This window comes from Pyxicephalus adspersus, chromosome 9, assembly GCF_032062135.1.
Source record: "Pyxicephalus adspersus chromosome 9, UCB_Pads_2.0, whole genome shotgun sequence".
In the NCBI taxonomy this organism is placed as follows: Eukaryota; Metazoa; Chordata; class Amphibia; order Anura; family Pyxicephalidae; genus Pyxicephalus; species Pyxicephalus adspersus.
In genome coordinates this window covers 49,178,985-49,196,818 of record NC_092866.1, presented here as the reverse complement: position 1 = coordinate 49,196,818, position 17,834 = coordinate 49,178,985, and positions in this window count along the sequence as shown.

The following is a 17,834-nucleotide window of genomic DNA, read 5'->3' as shown; positions in this document are numbered from 1 at the left end:
TCTTTTTTCCTTTGCTTGCCTTTGTTTTGGCACAGCTTTCTCAGTTTTGTCTGCTTTTAAAGCAGACATCCAGGTGTGCTTGTTGTATTTTACTAAAGCTACAGTATGTACTCATGTCAATAATATGTTACTAGAAATCATCATTTCCAAGGAAACTGTAACAAATGCGCACTGTGCACACAGCACTGTTTAGTTTTATGGACCCTGCTGTATCCTCCTCTATTGGAGAGGTCATCCCTGGTTGGTCTTTAAGGGATCGGCCACTGAGGATCACTAAACAACATCTGGGGATTGCTGCCCATGGAGTAGATTATATCTGAACAATGATCTAATGCAATGATCTTGACTTTTTTTTATCATTGAGGATCCATTAAAATTATCTTTAGGTCTTCGGGGAACCCCTGCTAAGATTACTTGATCCACAACTCTGAGAACATTAGCATGGTGGTCAGTGGGAAGGATGTATCTTATATTGCTACCCAGTGGAAGGACTGTCACCCTTACAGATAGCCAATTGGTGTTGCATAAAGTGACATGAGAGGACACATTGTATATGGCTGAAGGAACCCCTGGCCACCTCTGGAGGAATCCTAGGGTTCCACTCCACCCTGGTTTAGAAACACTGATCTAAGATTTGTACATAGCTAGCCAGTCCCTTATCCTAGGAGGATCTAGCATAATAATCTTGACTTTTTTGGTCAACCCCTTTTCAGCTTCTCCAATTCCCTAGTGAACACTGAGGGTGTCATCACCTTGAATAACATGGCTAGGGAATGGACACAAGCTAGCCCTTGAATTTTTTCGAGATTTGCACACTAGATACCTAAAGATGCCTGTGCTTTATGCATAAAAGCATTTTATCTACTTATACCCAATGATACGTATGCTTTAAATAGACTCGATAGACTAGATAGTTGTTCTTCAGGTCTTCTTTAAGGAAGCCAAGTGTATTCCGGTCAGATGTTTGAGAGCTGTAGCAAAATTGCCTATAAATGTTTTAACCCAGCCATGATATATCTAAGTGGTCAAAAAAAGGCAGCATAATTTTTAAACCCTTAGCTTATTTTTAATTTATAGTCCTTGAAAAAGAAAAAAAAAAGAAGTCCCAATCATTTATGTGCCCAGGCAAGAGCAATACATCTCTATAAAAGAACGGTGATATATTCTTGTTTCCAGTTTAATGTGCTGCTCGGTGCCCCCATGCGTTCTGATTCATTGGAGAGCAGCAATCACGGCGACAGTGGCTGTTCCTCAGTTTCCATCAGCGACAACTAAAGGCCAATTCAAGGTTGTGGTGGGTCATGAATCTAACACGGAGGCTGATAGAACAATTTCCCCTCTGCTTGACGCTATCTGCAGGACGCAGCGGGAATAGTCGTTCGGCTTTACAGAAGTTATTTATATTTGCCTTCATTTTCTTTTTATTGTAGCCGAGAGAGAGGAAGCGCTGTATATTTTAGGTCAAGGCTAGAGCACAGCAAAGCCAAATTATTTGGTGAGGGAATGGAAACTAGAGGCCTTGAATTGGTTATTCATGCCATCAGTATGGGAGTCGTGTGCTTAGAGGTGCATTGTGAGCGCGGTCTGACATCATGCTGTGTCTGTCTCTGTGAACCTGGTAACCTGCAAATGTAGAATATGTTCATGGTTATGTATTTTGTTTTACTTAAATTATAAATAGGCATATAACGGAAGTTAAAGAATGGCACATTTATATACAGAAAAAGCATAAAGTCAACAAAATATAAAAAATCATCTTTATTAAACGTTGTAGCCTTGTAGAAATATCCTGCCAGATATATTGTGCTCCGTCCAGAAGGAGCAGAACAATTTATTCAATATTTATTTGGCAGAAGCACCTCCTTTGCAACAACCCCTGTTGTGCTTTTTATTGCTGTACACCTGAATTTGTCAATATCAGCTGAAAAGAATTCAACAAAAAGCAACATCTTATAAAAAGCAAAAAGAAAAAGGCTTCATTCATACCAGTCGTGGACATAGGGAGCTGCAAAGTGTATTGTTGCCAGAGTCCAGGGCCCTCCTCAGCCAGGGACCCCAAGTAGTTCTTCAATGAGGGGCCCACGTAGCCATTGATTCACACCTATTTAATTTGGTGCATTGTTGGTATGGTACATTTTAGGCACATTGCACATTTTAGGTATGTTTAGTGATTGTGGATGTTGGTTCTTTTCTTTTAACCTTAGAATGTTATGTCGAGCCACCTCTAGTATATTCGTAATTAAATGTAGTTTGTGGGGTAGAGAAAAAGGAAGAGGTTTGAGGCTTTTAATTTAGTGCAAAAAAATGTAATTATGTATTAGTACATTCTTGATCCATACATAATTATATATATCATTTAAATTCAATATATTGTATCCTTTTCCTTGTTACAAGTCACAAGGTCTGGATACTTCTAAACAATTGATTCCCTGACGTCATTAATTCAGTAATAAATATATACATAAAGTGGGACCTGTTATGGTCACAATTTCCCGACGCGTTTTGCTTCTTCTGGGGTTAGTTGTTGCTTTTAGACTGTATGACTGTATGATCTGATGTGATATAAACAAAAATGAAACAACATAAACATTTCTACTAAATGAGACATAGTCATTCAAGACATATTGATATGTATTATATAACATATTGTTATGCATCAAAAGTACAGCATGCAGGGCTTCATTGGGAACAACATATGTGGTTTGGAGTTTTATTTCAAAGAGATCCTGTCATTATGTTTATGCAAGGTAATAGTGTATCTACAAAGAGCATATCCAAATAACAATATAGTCACCTTACCTGCACTTACCTAAACCCCACTGATCCTTTGCAGCAAGTGTAGAAATCGTGTCATTACCTAGAAAGAGGTGATTGGTCATTCCTGGTCTGCCAGGCCTGTCACTATCATGGGGTCCTCAATTAATGCGCCCTCATATCAAGAAGTGCTGGGTTTTCCTGCTGGTGCAGATGGATAAGAATATTATTTGAGATACACCGTCACCTTGTCCTGTATAAGCAGATTTAATGTTTTCAAACTGATGACTTTTTATTGTAGAGAGTATTGTGGGTGTTCAAAACAGAAACACAAACAAAAATTATTTGGACCCCAAACTCTCTCTTTGACTAAATAGTCCAGAAGGGAAGCAGAGTGACTGCTCAAACTTTTGTAGTTGAGTGATAATTTAAGCATGAGCTATTAAGGTCTCTAAACAACAGATAAGAAAAGCTTGGCAAATGCAGAAAATAAGACAACAGAACATACCTGCTGACAGAAAAGAGTTAGGTGGTCCATAGGACTTTTTTTTTCTTTGGTAATATATTTACATATTTAGACTTATCTATGTTTGAGTGGGAAAAAATATCCACAATGCTCCTAAACAAATATTTGTTGTCTCTGGCTTCTACAAATGTTGCAAACCTGTGGAAGCAGTGTTATGATTTGGGGTCAGGGTAGATTCAGCAATGGTATGTGCCCATAAAATGAGGTTAGATGAATACTTGAACATACTGAATGACCAAGCTTTTCCATCAATAGATTTTTTCCTCATTGATTGCACCAGCATATTTCAAGATGACGATTTCAGGATTCATCGGGTCAAATTGTGAAAGGATGGTTCAGGGAGCATGAGACACCATTTTCACACATAGATTGGCCATCACAGGCCTGACCTTTATCCCATCGAAAATGTGTTGAGGAAGACTTTACATGTTTCTCTGACTCTACCATCATCAATACAGGACCTTGTCAAATATTTAATGTAACTATGGGCATAAATACATTTTGAGACATTACATAAGCTTAATATAATCATGTATGACCAGGCTGTGTATAATATAATTATATATACAGTTTTGTTCTTCATTAACAACGGTGCTCTGGCACAACATAGAGCAACGCTATATAGATGAGAATAAAAGCTCCTAAACTTTCAGAAATGTTGAATGTCTGATTGATCTTCCCATCAGGTAACTTCAGAGATGAGAAGAAATTAATTGCAATGCAGTGTGAATGCACATTTGCCAGCACAACACAGTATGCTCTTCACCACATTGCTTCTGTATGGTGTTTGTAATGACTGAGTAACTTTACTGATATTAGTGTACAGTTGGAATTTAAGCATGTAAAACTTTCTTGCTATGCAGAACATGGAAATACACACAGGAAAATGAATAATCAAGTTTTACAATATTTGAAGGGCAAATCTGCTTCAAGTTTTCAGTTTTTCATCCAGCCCAGCTGACTGATTATAATCACCTTGTTTAATCTGGTGTTCTGGGAACACCAATTTTTCAGTGATGTGAATGCAGGCCAGATGTTTTCAATCATGCCCACACTAGGAATGTGATTACAAAGACAATGAGAGGACATTTCATTACCCAAAGCCAAGCATCAAAGTACCTGTAATGAAAACTTAATAATATTTTTGACCTTTGCATAGTGGGACCTGGGTAACTTTATACCAAGGAAGCAAATCAGACCAAATTCAACTTTTTAATGGCCAAGTGAGTTACTCACACTTATATTAGTGGAATAGCTCTATTGGCCGTTAAAAGTACAATATAGTCTGATTTGACCTCATTTGTTTACTTAGTATATATTTTGGGGATATAGCCAATCCAGAATGTCCATGGCCTTCCTTATTCTTTGTTGTCATATAATTTGTAGTTTACTAATTTATTCATTTGTTGTATGAAATTGACTAGGTGTTACATAGGCAGGGAAGTCAATGCAGGTAAACTCACATCTGTCCAGTTTGGACACTTTGAAGAAGAGCCAAAGGCCTTTGGATCACCACAATAGTATTGACACCTCCAGTGGTGGTCATAGCCAACAGTGGTCCCCTGTGCACCACTGACCTGGGGCACCCTATGGGGCCCTCTGTTGGCTGAGGAGGATCCAGGGGCCCTCATACAGCAACACTTTGCACCTCCCTATGTCCAGCCTTGGATATCTCTATTCCACAAAGAACAGAGACAATAATTCTAGAGTAGACTCCTTCTGCTTAGTGAATTAAACCTCATAATTTGTTGAAGCAGGTCCATGATACCCCATGTATAATAGTGTCTACATCAGTGTTTCTCAACCAGGGATCCATGGAACCGTAAGATCCCTCCTGAGGTTGCTAGAGGTTCCTTGAGCAATGAGAAATTTGTGACTCTCATGTCCATTTCAGTGTCACCAATAAGGGTGACATTGTTCCCACTGGTCAATAATGTAAGAGGCATTCTTCCCACTGATCACTATGCTAATATACTGTGATCTGTGGATGTAGTAATTATAGCAGGGGTTCCCTGAAGACCTGAAAGCTATATCAAGGGTTTCCCTATGTCAAAAATGTGGGAAAACATTGCTCTACATAATCCAGAGAATGGATTCTTCTTTAAAGAATACAAGGAGCATGCTTTTTGGTGTATTCAGCTTGCGACTGTGTAGCTTCAGATCCATTTCTTGCTGATTCTGAACTGTTTCATATTTGCTTCTGACTTGTTTTGAGCTGCTTTAGCATTTCCACCAGTTTACGGAGAGCAGCAACAAATGCCCATGTACAAGCCCCTAAAGAGAAAAATAACCAACATGAATCCACCTTAAGCTTTAAACCCCACAATCCAAGTACCTTTTTATTTTTTTAATTAATTTGAACGTGACATAAATGACTTTAATGTGAAAAACCTCAGGCAGCCTGGCCCACTTATGACATCAAAGTAGCTTGAAGGGGACAGTGTCATGAGGAATGAATAGAGATAGCTTACACTGAAATCTCTTCTGAGAATGCTGGTTTCCTTGAAGTCCTTCTGAAGCGGTGACTTCACTGCCGTTTGAATGTTCAACCCCAAAGAGTAAAAAAAAAAAAAGGTTTTTTTTACACTTTTCTAGCTTTCATTTACTGTATTCTTGTTCTTAGAACTGTGACTAAAATATGCCAAATTCAGATGCAGCTAAGCATTTAGCATTTTCAAAATGAGTCCTGCAATAGCCAATGTTACCCAATGGTGGGGAGTCCTTTGAAAGGAGACCTAAGAGATATGGGAACTGCCATTGCTGCTATCCTAAAACTTCTAGTAACTTGGTTGTCTTTAGCTTTAGTCGCTGAACTGAAACAATTATGCAGTTTCTGAATATTGACACGCTGTAGTACAGGTGTGATGGCAGCTACTGTATGTGTGGTCCTCATAAATGGCACCACTTCACATGGTAAGGTTTGGTAGAACATGTTTTATGGCAAATTGCCAGACTACTTTAATAAAGCAAACATTAAACCTAACTTGGTTCAAAGGACCCTGTAAAAAGTCTTTACATATGCTTATACCACAATGTTAATCCATGACCATGATGGCTGATGTACGACTAGGGGCTCAAAATTTCAGCAGGGTTGTTCTTTCTCTCTCTTTTTTAATATATACTAATTTTTTCATAGGTGAGCTGGAAGCTGTTGATATTTCCAATAATTGTCAATAAGGAGTCCTGCCAGTACAGTCCTGCTAACACTGCCAATCAGCCCTCAAAGGACGTACTAGTGTCAATGACGGTGATATGTTAAAATTCACAGATGGATTGTGTTTCATGAAAAACACATGTTCTAAGATTTAATCTTTAGGAAACAATATGGTTGCAGTCTATAGGGAGATAAGAACCTGAGATAAGTAAAGAGTAGAACTAAATCTCTAAACAAGTATTCAAGAAATGAAATCCATGAATTTAGGAAGATATTTGGCTTTTTCCTTACTTGTTATGTAGTTCAGATACCCGACCATGTACAACCAGATATCTCAATGAGAAGAGTGGACAGCAGGAGATCTGCCTGTTCTTGTAGCTGTGTGTGGTATAATTCACAACTTGGCTGATAAATAGGTGCAGAGGTGATTAGAACCTTTCTATTTTAGTGCCTAGTACACACAAGGATTTTCTAAAACAACAACAACTTTGATATCATTGCATTGTTTCTTGAATTGATGGTTTCTCCTAAAAGCTTTGGGACTTGTATGTTCATCCTAAGGGCACGGCGGATGAAACTAGAGGTACTAATGAATTTGCTTTCAGTTTATATAATAAAGCAGTGGAAAGTGCAATATTTCTTAAAGTATAGGTTAGGTTTTCATAATTCCCCAAAACATTTAGTTAGGTTTAATTGGCTCCCCCCCCCCCAACAAAAAAAAATTGGTGTTAGTCTAGGATAGGGACATTAGATTGTGGGCCGTTTGAGAGAAGGTTAGTGACATTATAGACTTTCTAAAGAGCTGTGTAATATAGCATATCTCATGTTCCCTATATTGTAAGCTCTTTTGGACAGGGTCTTCTCCTCCTGTGTCAGTGTTTGTTTCTATTTGTCATTTTAAACCCATATTTAATGTACATTACTGTAATATGTTGGCGCTATATAAATACGGTTTTACCTCGGCAAAGATTTTTTCCGATGAGTTTTAGCATCGGCTAACGAAGATGGACTCAGCTAACAAATTCATTTGTGGATGTGCAATAGCAAACTGCAGCCAAGGTTAGCTGTATTGAGCTGTAATTTAGTTTTGTTTCGGCTAACAAAGATTTGGGATAACGAGTGTGATTCGGTAACAAATTATCTTCATTAGCCAAGGTATTTCTGTACAATATAATAATAGTCATTGGAGATCTGAATCAATAGGGGTTTGTTGGACCTCTGCAGAAAGTTTGTTGCTTCCCTAAAGAGAGCAGGTCCCACTTTTTTGAGCATTCTGGCAGTGGATGGGGTTTTTCTATTCAGGCTGTGGTAAGTTTTTAATGAAAACAAACTGTAAGGTTAGGTTCAGTCCTGCCTCAGGATCAAACAATCCCAGAGACTGAAACCTTGCCAGCCACTCACACCATCGCAGTGGTTCCTAAAACGCCAGCATCTGCACATTTGATCACTGGTGGGGGTAAGCGGTACTGTACTGCTCACTGCTGCCCCTATTCATTCTCTATGGGGCTGCTGTTGGTGGAAGCTATTTGTAGCATCTACCCCTAGGCAGTGGTTCACTGGCATGAGGAAGAGGTAACCATACTGCAACCTCACTGCCAGTCTGAACATAGCATATGACTTTGCACACCTCTTCTTTAGATACACCTGGAATATATTTAACTTTTGTAAACCAAAAGATCAAATAGGCAGTAAAGGATTTGAATCCAGAAATGGAAATGGACCTGTAAAAGATGGATATTTGGGAACTATCCACTCTATAGATACGAAGTAGAATTCAGGTTAATATTTCAAATACTATGTTCTGTATCTTCAGAAAGGTGTTAGTGTAACATCTAAGGGAAGGCATAAGGAGCCAGTGATTGAAAATGTAAGCCAGACATCCAAGTTTTCAGATGAAAAACAACCTCATGGTTGTTTCAAGCAACAGGGACTTCAAAAGGAAACGAAGGAAAGAAATGACAAGTGTAAAAGACCTTTCAGAAGGGCAATGACATCATGGCTGGGAACTTGCAGACTGTGACCCACCACTTAATCCAGTCCCAGACAGCTGGTGTACAACTGCCGCAGTCCCATCACAGCAATCACACTGCACAATGTTATGGAAGCGTGAATTTACAACTGGACTTTATTCACCGTGAAATTACAACATTGATGCCCCTCCCTCGACTTCTCTTAGACACACTGTAAAGCACGCACAGAGCAAAATTCATGAGTAAGGGGGGAATCTAGAGCTCACCCAACCCATAACAGGTGAATACCAAAGAGATCATGACTTAAAGTGTAAACTTTTTTTATTTTAAGGCTTGGATAAGGGAAAAAAAAAGAGTGAAACCCTCCTAGTTATTTACGTTTTGCTGAATATATTTTCCTTTAACTTCCTCTCTTACAGATGCAACAGGAAATTAGGAAAATCTCCCCAAGTGAGGGGGAGTCTCTTCCAAGGGTAGCCATATACTACTACACAATATTTTAATATATTAGGTTTGATAAAACATCAAATCTGAACATGAAAGTCTAAAAAAAATGAAGGTGTTCTTGATCAGTGTTCAATTGCTATATCAGTTGATTGGGAATGTTGTGCTTTGATCAAACCAACATTTAGCCGGACGTGATCCCTGACAACTATCAGCCAATGGGAGCAATAAAGAACACTACTATTGGCTGGTGGTTAAAAGGGAACACTTTTGGTTGAAGGTCAGATGTGCTGGTTAATGGGTGCATGGTGGTAGTCCAGGTACATGTTCAATTTACCTGGTTGTGCACCCACCACCTAGTGTATGGCTGGTTTTAGGTGTTTGTCCCTGGAACAGATCTTGCAATTGGTGGAGATATTGGTGGAGGTCCACTGTGTTGGATTGATGCCAATCAGGAAGCACCACTTTGGGGGAAACAACTGTGGAGTGCCACTCACCTGTCCACCCCCTCTTTTCTCCATTGAAGAGAAGAGTGCAGTTTGATCATTTATCTGTCACTGGAAATAATTAGGAAAGGTCCTTTCCAGCGTCAATCATCTCATGGTCATCAGACATCTGTACGAGGCTTTAGGGGGTTAGGAAGGATGGGCTGTGTTTTGTAATATGTGACATTGTCCTTTAGGTATGCCATGTCACCTTTTCATAACTCCCCACTGCCTAGGTCAGCCAACAGACTCACCTGATTTAGGGTAATTGGTGGCAGATTAGGACATCAAGCAGATTATTCTTCTCTGTGGTTCCTCATATAAAGTGAACCTGCTACCATTTCCTAATGTGAATCCTACTTTTTTTAAATGCTAATTTGCATTGCAAAGTCCATTTTAAAAGGATGTTCATCTGATAATTTGATATTTTAGGGCAGGGCAGTGAACTTATAAATTATCTAAGCAGCTTTAATTACATATCATGCTCCCTTGTGGTTATACAGGCTTATAAAGTATCAATTATGTGCCCTGGGAAATGCTGGAATTTTGCTTGTTATCAAAATGCAGCACTCTCCATGTACTGGACTGCTTTTGTCGATGATCCTGGTAAGTGTTCCTACAAAGAACTAGTGGATGTGCAAGTGTGCCATGTCTACTAAGGTATGCAAATCTTGTGATTTCAGACAATCACACAGACATTAACAAGGAGCTGATTTCTGAATTAATGACCATCCAATGAGAAGAGAGCCACCTGAGTAACTAGCCAATGCAATACTCCTAGTGTAAACAAACTATTATAGTTAACTTTAGCTGTCCCCAGGTTTTTCTGTTACTTTAAGTGCTGCTTTAAGGGTTAAAATACCCCAGGCTGCCGTTGTAGAAGACGTGGACTGCATTTATCTCTCACACAAAGCAGAAGTTCTCCAGTGGTTTTTTGTGCCCTCCCCGAACACTCTTAAAATCAACAGAGCTGCACAGGGGGGCGTTCATTGGGGTACATTGGCGTTGACTTACCTGAAGAATTTAGGTTGTTTGCTTGTTCCCTAAATTAGGTTGAATATTTCTTGCATGGTGAAAATTTCTCTTGGATTTTTTTGTTTACAAATCTACACAACTTACTAACAAGGGAACCAAATCTGGTTTTATTTGGATCCTACTCTCCAGGAAGAAGTTTGGGTAAAGATGGTGGCATCCATGAAAAAAGCAAGGACGGGTAAATACAATTATAAAGTTGAAGTCGAGCAGGTAGGGCTATTTTATTGCAAATAGGACATAACAAAAAATAAACCCTGCCTGGTTGGATTTTAATTTGTAAGGTTTAGTTGTGTTTTAAAGTACACACTTCTACTGCCATACAAAGACATGGGGAATGCAGCCTGGCATCTATTTTAATTCCAACTTTGGGTGTCACAAAGTTACATATGACTGACACTTCTACTGGCTGATTTCAGAAATAAGAAGGAATGAGCTGTATGGAAATATACAAACATATTGGACCATAATACAGAAATGATATCCTACTCTTTCTTTATTATAGTGTTTCTATCCACTTATGAACCTGTTTGCTATAAGACTTTGCCTTGCTCAATTTTTTGTTCTGTTAGACTTTAGGAGCCCATTCTCACTACAACACCATGCACTGCAACACATGCATTACAACCCATTGATTTAGAAAGGCAGTTTAAAACAAATATGTATTTTTATTATTGGACAGGATTTATATAGCGCCAACATATTATGCAGCGTTGTACATTAAATAGGGGTTGCAAATGACAAATACAAACAGTGACATAGGAGGAGAGGACCCTGCCCCGAAGAGCTTACAATCATAAAAAAATAGCACAGCCTGCGTTTTTGACAGTGCCTTGCATTGGTGAGTTAGAAGCACACCACAACAACTATAGTATGTTTCTGCAATGTGATGGTGGGAACAAGCCCTGAGCCTTATTTCTATTAATGATTAGACCAGGAGTTATCTCCATTGACATGTTAGTGAATTCTGTTGCCTCCACAGTGCAGCTGACACCTTCTAATACAGCCCGTGACTGCACACTCCTTACTCCTACTAGTCCTCATTGATTTGTGTCATTAGGGTAGGCTTGATATTCTATCACAAAGAACAGATATTCAATATCTTTTAGTAGTAATAGAAATTGGCTTCATTCTAATTGCATGAACCTTGATGTATATAGAACAAAATGGAAACTAATTCGTATGCAGAACTAATCAATTCTGAATTTTCTCTTAGATCACTGTGGCCTGAAAAACAGAAAAAAGGACCAATCAGACTTTTGCTAATAAGACAGAAAATTGACTTTTTCATGACTTAGCTAACAAACTTTTTAATGTAGGATCCAAACAAAACCAGATCCATTGTTAGTAAGATGTGTAGATTTGTAAACAATAAAATGCAGTCATATTAAGCACCAGAATTCATTTTCACATGATTTCACAAGGTAAATGCAAAAAGTCCTAAAAAAGCCAAACATTTTACGCATCATTGGCATATTTTTAAAATGAACCCATAGTAGACAAAGCAACAGCTTCTTAAATACCATAAATGCCTTTCCTGTGATTTCCCAACCTTTCTGTTTGACAATTGGGGGAGATATAGAAAATATATGACATTCAAGGGTATGGTGGAGCCTATGACTCCCATCCCTCCCTCCAACATGAGAATGGTTGTGCTTGGCTAGTCAGATGCCCAGTGCACTCAAAGGAGAGGTAGGTCCTCAGCCCATTGTAAGTAAGTAAGTATGTCACACTTAGGGGAACTGGGCGATCAGGAGGTGCAGAGTCTAAGCAGTAACTAAGCAGTAACCAGGTTTTCTCCAGAGCCTCTGATTGTGAGGATATTGCGCCGCTGGTTACTGCCAGGTTGCGGTCCTTGAGCACACCAAGGTAGCCAATATGAAGCACGGTACCAAATCACAAAGCAGTAGGATAGTCGATGAAGGCCAGGGTCGAGGCAGGCAGCAAGCAAGAGAGGTCAGGTTACACGCCAGGGATCAATTGCCATGGATCCAGGAGACAGACATTAGTGACACGGGGGCCACAGGGTACACATGAGACATTCGAAGCAACAGGCGACAGAGGAATATCCAAAGACAGACAGGAACACTGGAACAGCACAGGGAAGTTGGCTGGGAACAGACTGGATAATGAGGGGTTAACACAGGAGTTGGACAGAGGAAACACTGAATTAGCCAACAGGTGTACAGGAACTGGCCCAACAGAACTAGGGGCTCGGCATCAATGGAGACACGTTGCACGAACACTAATTGCAGTGTGTGAGCTAGCTAAATAGCCAGGGGTGGTTAAGAGGCTATTTTATGATTGCCCAGCGGATTGGACGGAATTGATAAAGCTTGGAAACAGAAGCATGCCCAGAGTCAGAACTGCCCGCATGTGCAGGAGAGAGGCGTCTGTGCTTTAGTGAAGAAGAGGTAAGTGTGACAACTTTTAGCTAAAAGTATATGTTTGCTTTTCTCCAACTTCTCCAACCCTAGCTGCACCCCAGCCAGTAAAAATTTAGTACAAGTGACCAAGGTTCCATAGACTTGACTACCTGTCCTGGGAACATTCCAGGAGTGAGTTTATTTCTTCCTGAAGAGAAGGAAAATCCCACTTAGGAGTCCTCTTTAAAAACTTATTCCATATTCAGCGACAGCTATTAAATGTGAATTTTCCATCACTTTCTGCTTCATGACAATGGTCACTGGTACATATAGAGAGGGTGAAGCTGCCTAATAAAAAAAACACAGACATCAGCAAAAGCTTAAAACCTAGTCTAGCCCCACCACGATCAATCTCAGGTTGGTGGCTCTAGCTGTTGTGCCCCCTAGCAGGGCCAGGAGAAGGAGCCCCGTTGGGGGGCGCACCAGCCCCCATTGAGATTGCAGGCTTGGGGCGGTGGGTGGATTGTGTCGCTGGACACAACCCGCCTAGTCTTCCATTGCAGGCTCAGACCTTCAAGTGGACGGGTTCTGGCATCATGATGTCACTCTGGGGGAAGTTTCTTCCCCTTTAAATGACACTCAGCTCCCTGCGCATGAGCAGTCACAAGCCCATAAGTTTAGTGGTCAGTAGGTCCAAAAAGTTTCGTGACCACTGCTTTAAAGGATAACTTTACTGATAATGTAAAGTTATACAATGTCCAATACTGGTGTAATATGGGACTGCTAAGTGGAATAAACCTGACACGATGCCCATTAGCACACCATTTAAAGGATCAGTACTGGAGATGCCCTAGGTCAAGGAAAGTAAATTTATTGCCACATCCCAGATGGAGAAGACCATTTACATTTTCTTACTACATGTAGGAAGAAATGGGTAACTGTACTTTATTCTTCAAGTTAAGTTATCCTTTAAGTTGCCTGGTCCTTTAAATAAGTCTGAACTGAGAACTGTCCTCTAGGAATCAATAAACTCTTTATCCAAATGACATATAGCTTTTGTTCTGTTGCCATACGAAGTCTTTTAGATATATATTTGTAACAAATTGCTTTTTTTACACAGTCACTTCTTACATTTCTTTTCAAGTTCTCTACTAAAGACCATGAAGATAATTAACGTTAATGTTAATTGGTTTTATACATCATTTTTCATTCTAATATCTCACTCGAGCTAATCAGAGATCCCTTAATGAATGTTTTGTAGAAAGTGACATATGTCAGCAATTTTTGCAGGGAGTCTGATAAAGCCAGACAACGTGCTGCCAAAAAAATGTGTTCTAAGATTTCATTATTAAGTCTTATGACCATTCTCTCTAAAGCAGAAAGACAGATATTCTCTGTGTTTTGTATGGTTGATTCCCAAGGGCTTAGTGTTAAATACTCCAGATTAAAGAAACCTTGTTGCCCTGTAGGAGTATAGGGGCACTTTATATATATATATATATATATATATATATATATAGTGTAGATTAAAAAAGTATATAAAGAATATTAAATAAAGAATATTCCCTTTTACTTCTCCCCCTGGTTATTACATAAAAGGTTGTAGATGGTAGATGGTATGGGTGTAGATGGTATGGGTTGAGGAGTATAACCAGCACAGACAGCTCCATTTATTCCACATTTGACATTCCCAGAAACAGAGGGGACTATGACATGGCAGAAATGAAAGGTCATTGTGGATGTACTATGGAAATGACAGACAGATCTATTGCAAATTCAAGGATAGTTTGCTAATGAATAAATTAAAAATTGTTTACAGAAACTAAAAAATCTGCAAGTAAGCCATTTATTTTGTTTTACCTGCATTTTTTTTAAATTAGTAGCAGGACCTTTTTATACCTTTTTAACAGCCCCTTATCTCTAACACTTATTATTCACAGTGCCACATACCTCTTTATGATTTGCAGTGCCTTATCCCTCTTTGCTTTGCTGTTACATGTAGCTCTCTGCATCTCATCTCTTTTTTGTTATAAATAGCACATCCCTACCTTTTTGCCTCTCATATATGCAGGGCATCACACTTTCTTTTACATTCACTACCCCACACCATTTTTTAATTTACAAAGTGCTTCAAGCCTCAGTTCATTGCTTTACATCTCTCTATAACCCACACATTATAATGGCTTACACCTCTTTACCAATAAAGCACCCCTAAACTATATGATTCTCACTGTCTTATGCTCTGTTATTATAAGTAGTGCCTTACATAAAGTAACACTGATCTCTGTACTACATGCAGTGTCTCATACGTCTCTGTCATAGAAAGTTTCTTAACTAGAGTGTGTCACACCAATGTACTACATGCAGTGGCTGTTTCCTCTCTTATACTCAGTGTCTCATACTTCTCTGTCATAGATAGTTCCATACATTGAGTGTGTCATATCTCTAGACTATATGCAGTGGCTCATTCCTCTCTTATACTCAGTGTCTCATACTTCTCTGTCATAGATAGTTTCTTACATAGATTGTGTCATACTAATGTACAACATGCAGTGGCCCATTCATTTCTCATACTTAGTGTCTCATACTTCTCTGTAACAGATAGTTCCTTACATAGAGTGTGTCATATCTCTAGACTATGTGCAGTGGCTCATCCCTCTCCTATACTCAGTGTCTCATACTTCTCTGTCATGGGTAGTTTCCTACATGGAGTGTCGTACCTCTGGAATAAATGCAGTGGCTCATACTTGTCCATAACAGTGCCTTATACCTTTGTATGGGGTACTTGTACTGTTACCGTGTTTCCCCGATTATAAGGCATCCCCATTAAATAAGCCACCCCCGATTTTTGATAAAATAATTAAAATAAGGCACTCACCCGTGAATAAGACATCCTCCGATACCCGATCCTGTGTTTGTCTCCTATGCTGGCTGCAGTGCAGAGCGAAACTGAAAGTAACAAGCCGGCACACGCGCCCCCGCGATTCTGCACCAGGAAGCAAGCTGCTGATCCCTGCCCTAACGGAGTTACCCGGTCGTACAGGAGAAAAAAAGGTAAGTCAGTCAACAGAAGGGGACAATCAATGGCATAGAGTGATCAGAAGGGGAATATGAATGGCACATGAGTGATCAGAAGGGGAATATGAATGGCACATGAGTGATCAGAAGGGAACAATCAATGGCACATGAGTGATCAGAAGGGTAATACGGTATGAATGGCACATGAGTGATCAGAAGGGGAATATGAATGGCACATGAGTGATCAGAAGGGGACAATCAATGGCACATGAGTGATCATGAGTGACTTTCAACAATAAATGTGTACTGTAGTCATCTTCATGGAAAAATAAGACATCCCCCAAAAATAAGACCTAGGGCATATTTTGGCATTTCAAAAAATATAAGACAGTGCCTTATAATCGGGGAAACAGGGTATATACAGTGGAGTCCATCTGTTGCTTAGAATAAGCTTCACAGGAGGAATCAGCATGGTATAGCCATAGTATAGCCATGGATTTCGTCAATTATTGGATGTTTAGCCCCAAATGTTTTTTGGATAGAAAGGAAAAGAGTTAAAAGTCTATTTTTCTGTTATCCAGAGCTCTGTTAGATAGATTTATTTTCAGCTTTATCTAAAAGAAGTATTTTAAAAAGATTTTCTATGTACACCCCCACTACCAATTTTTTTATTTACCTTGTACAGTTTTCCCCGGTTTAATTTGCCATAATAGAGCCCATCTTGAAAAATATTTTTATATATGAATAGGCTATTTTCCAATACTTCACCGCTTAGCAAAAGGACACATTGTGCTACCCAGTTTATCATCGAACAAGTGCAAGCTTTTGTCTGTAGGAACAAATGCAAAATATATTTACATTTTCTGCTCACAATATTGTACTAACACAGCCAGATGATGACAAAAACCTTGGCTGGTAACCTTGACTTTCCATCTAGTTTGATTATCTTTTAATTGCATTATCTTATGTGAAATAGACTAGTAATTGAAAAAGGCTATTTAGCAGAATCAGGGCCCTTTGCTGCTATGCGTTGTTTGCTTTATATTCAGATGTAAATTTCCCTGTGTGTTATTGAAGAATGGAAAAGTAACTGCCCAAATGGAGATGTCAGGAGCAATTTCTGACATCCGTCGGGAGCCTTAGTACTGGCTGCCAGCTCGCACTTGTTAGCAGGTTCGGGAAAATCGAGAATTAGCCGAGTGAGAAGGGGGAGATATGGAAGGTGAATAGGGGGTACTTAGCCGGATCCTAGGGGTACAGGCCGTGGCGGTGAAATATCAGACTGCAGTCAGCTGAAATTGTGTGATGGATGACTCCATCACTTTCCGTTTGGAGAAGTCAAAATGAAGGATGTTATGCAAATAGAGAGGATGGCATTTTGTTCCAGGAGCGAATGTAATTCATTAGATAGATCTCACTGCTGCGTATCACAATTTGTATTAGGCAAATGATTTTAGGATCGCCTGCCTGTGAAAATAGTTTTTTTTAGGCTTGTATATAGGTTGTCAGTTGTTTTTATAATTTGTACGAAAACTATAACAATGAACTTCTCCTATTAGCTTTCTCGTGGTCTAGTAAATATTTTATTGATAGCATTTTGTGGTATCTGTTTGATAAGTGCAAAATAATACCTGTTCATGATATAAGAAAACGTATGAGCTGATATTGCCGTTTACTGCACGTCTATCAGTTACCATTGTTCCCAGTTCTCTGTGGGCTAAAGGATATGGTATGGAAAAGAGGGAAATGTTTTGTAATCCATAAGCACTTCCTGTCCAAAGGTGACAACTGCTCATCCATAGATACACTACTTTGAGTGTTGTCACCCTAGGATATTGGCTGGATCAGATAAAACAAAGTAAAAAATCTAAAATTAGTTTAAAATAAAAAAGACAAATGCAAACAACCAAAAGGCCTGGTAAATTGCAATGTAATAAATCTGATGTTCAGGAAAAACTTTTGCTTGTAGATAATCCAATCTCACACTACATCCAGGTGTTGTAAATAGTACTTCTACATACATCACTACACCAATGATCAAAGCTCCATTATGGTTGTGGTCTGGTCCTTGGCATTCTCCATGTA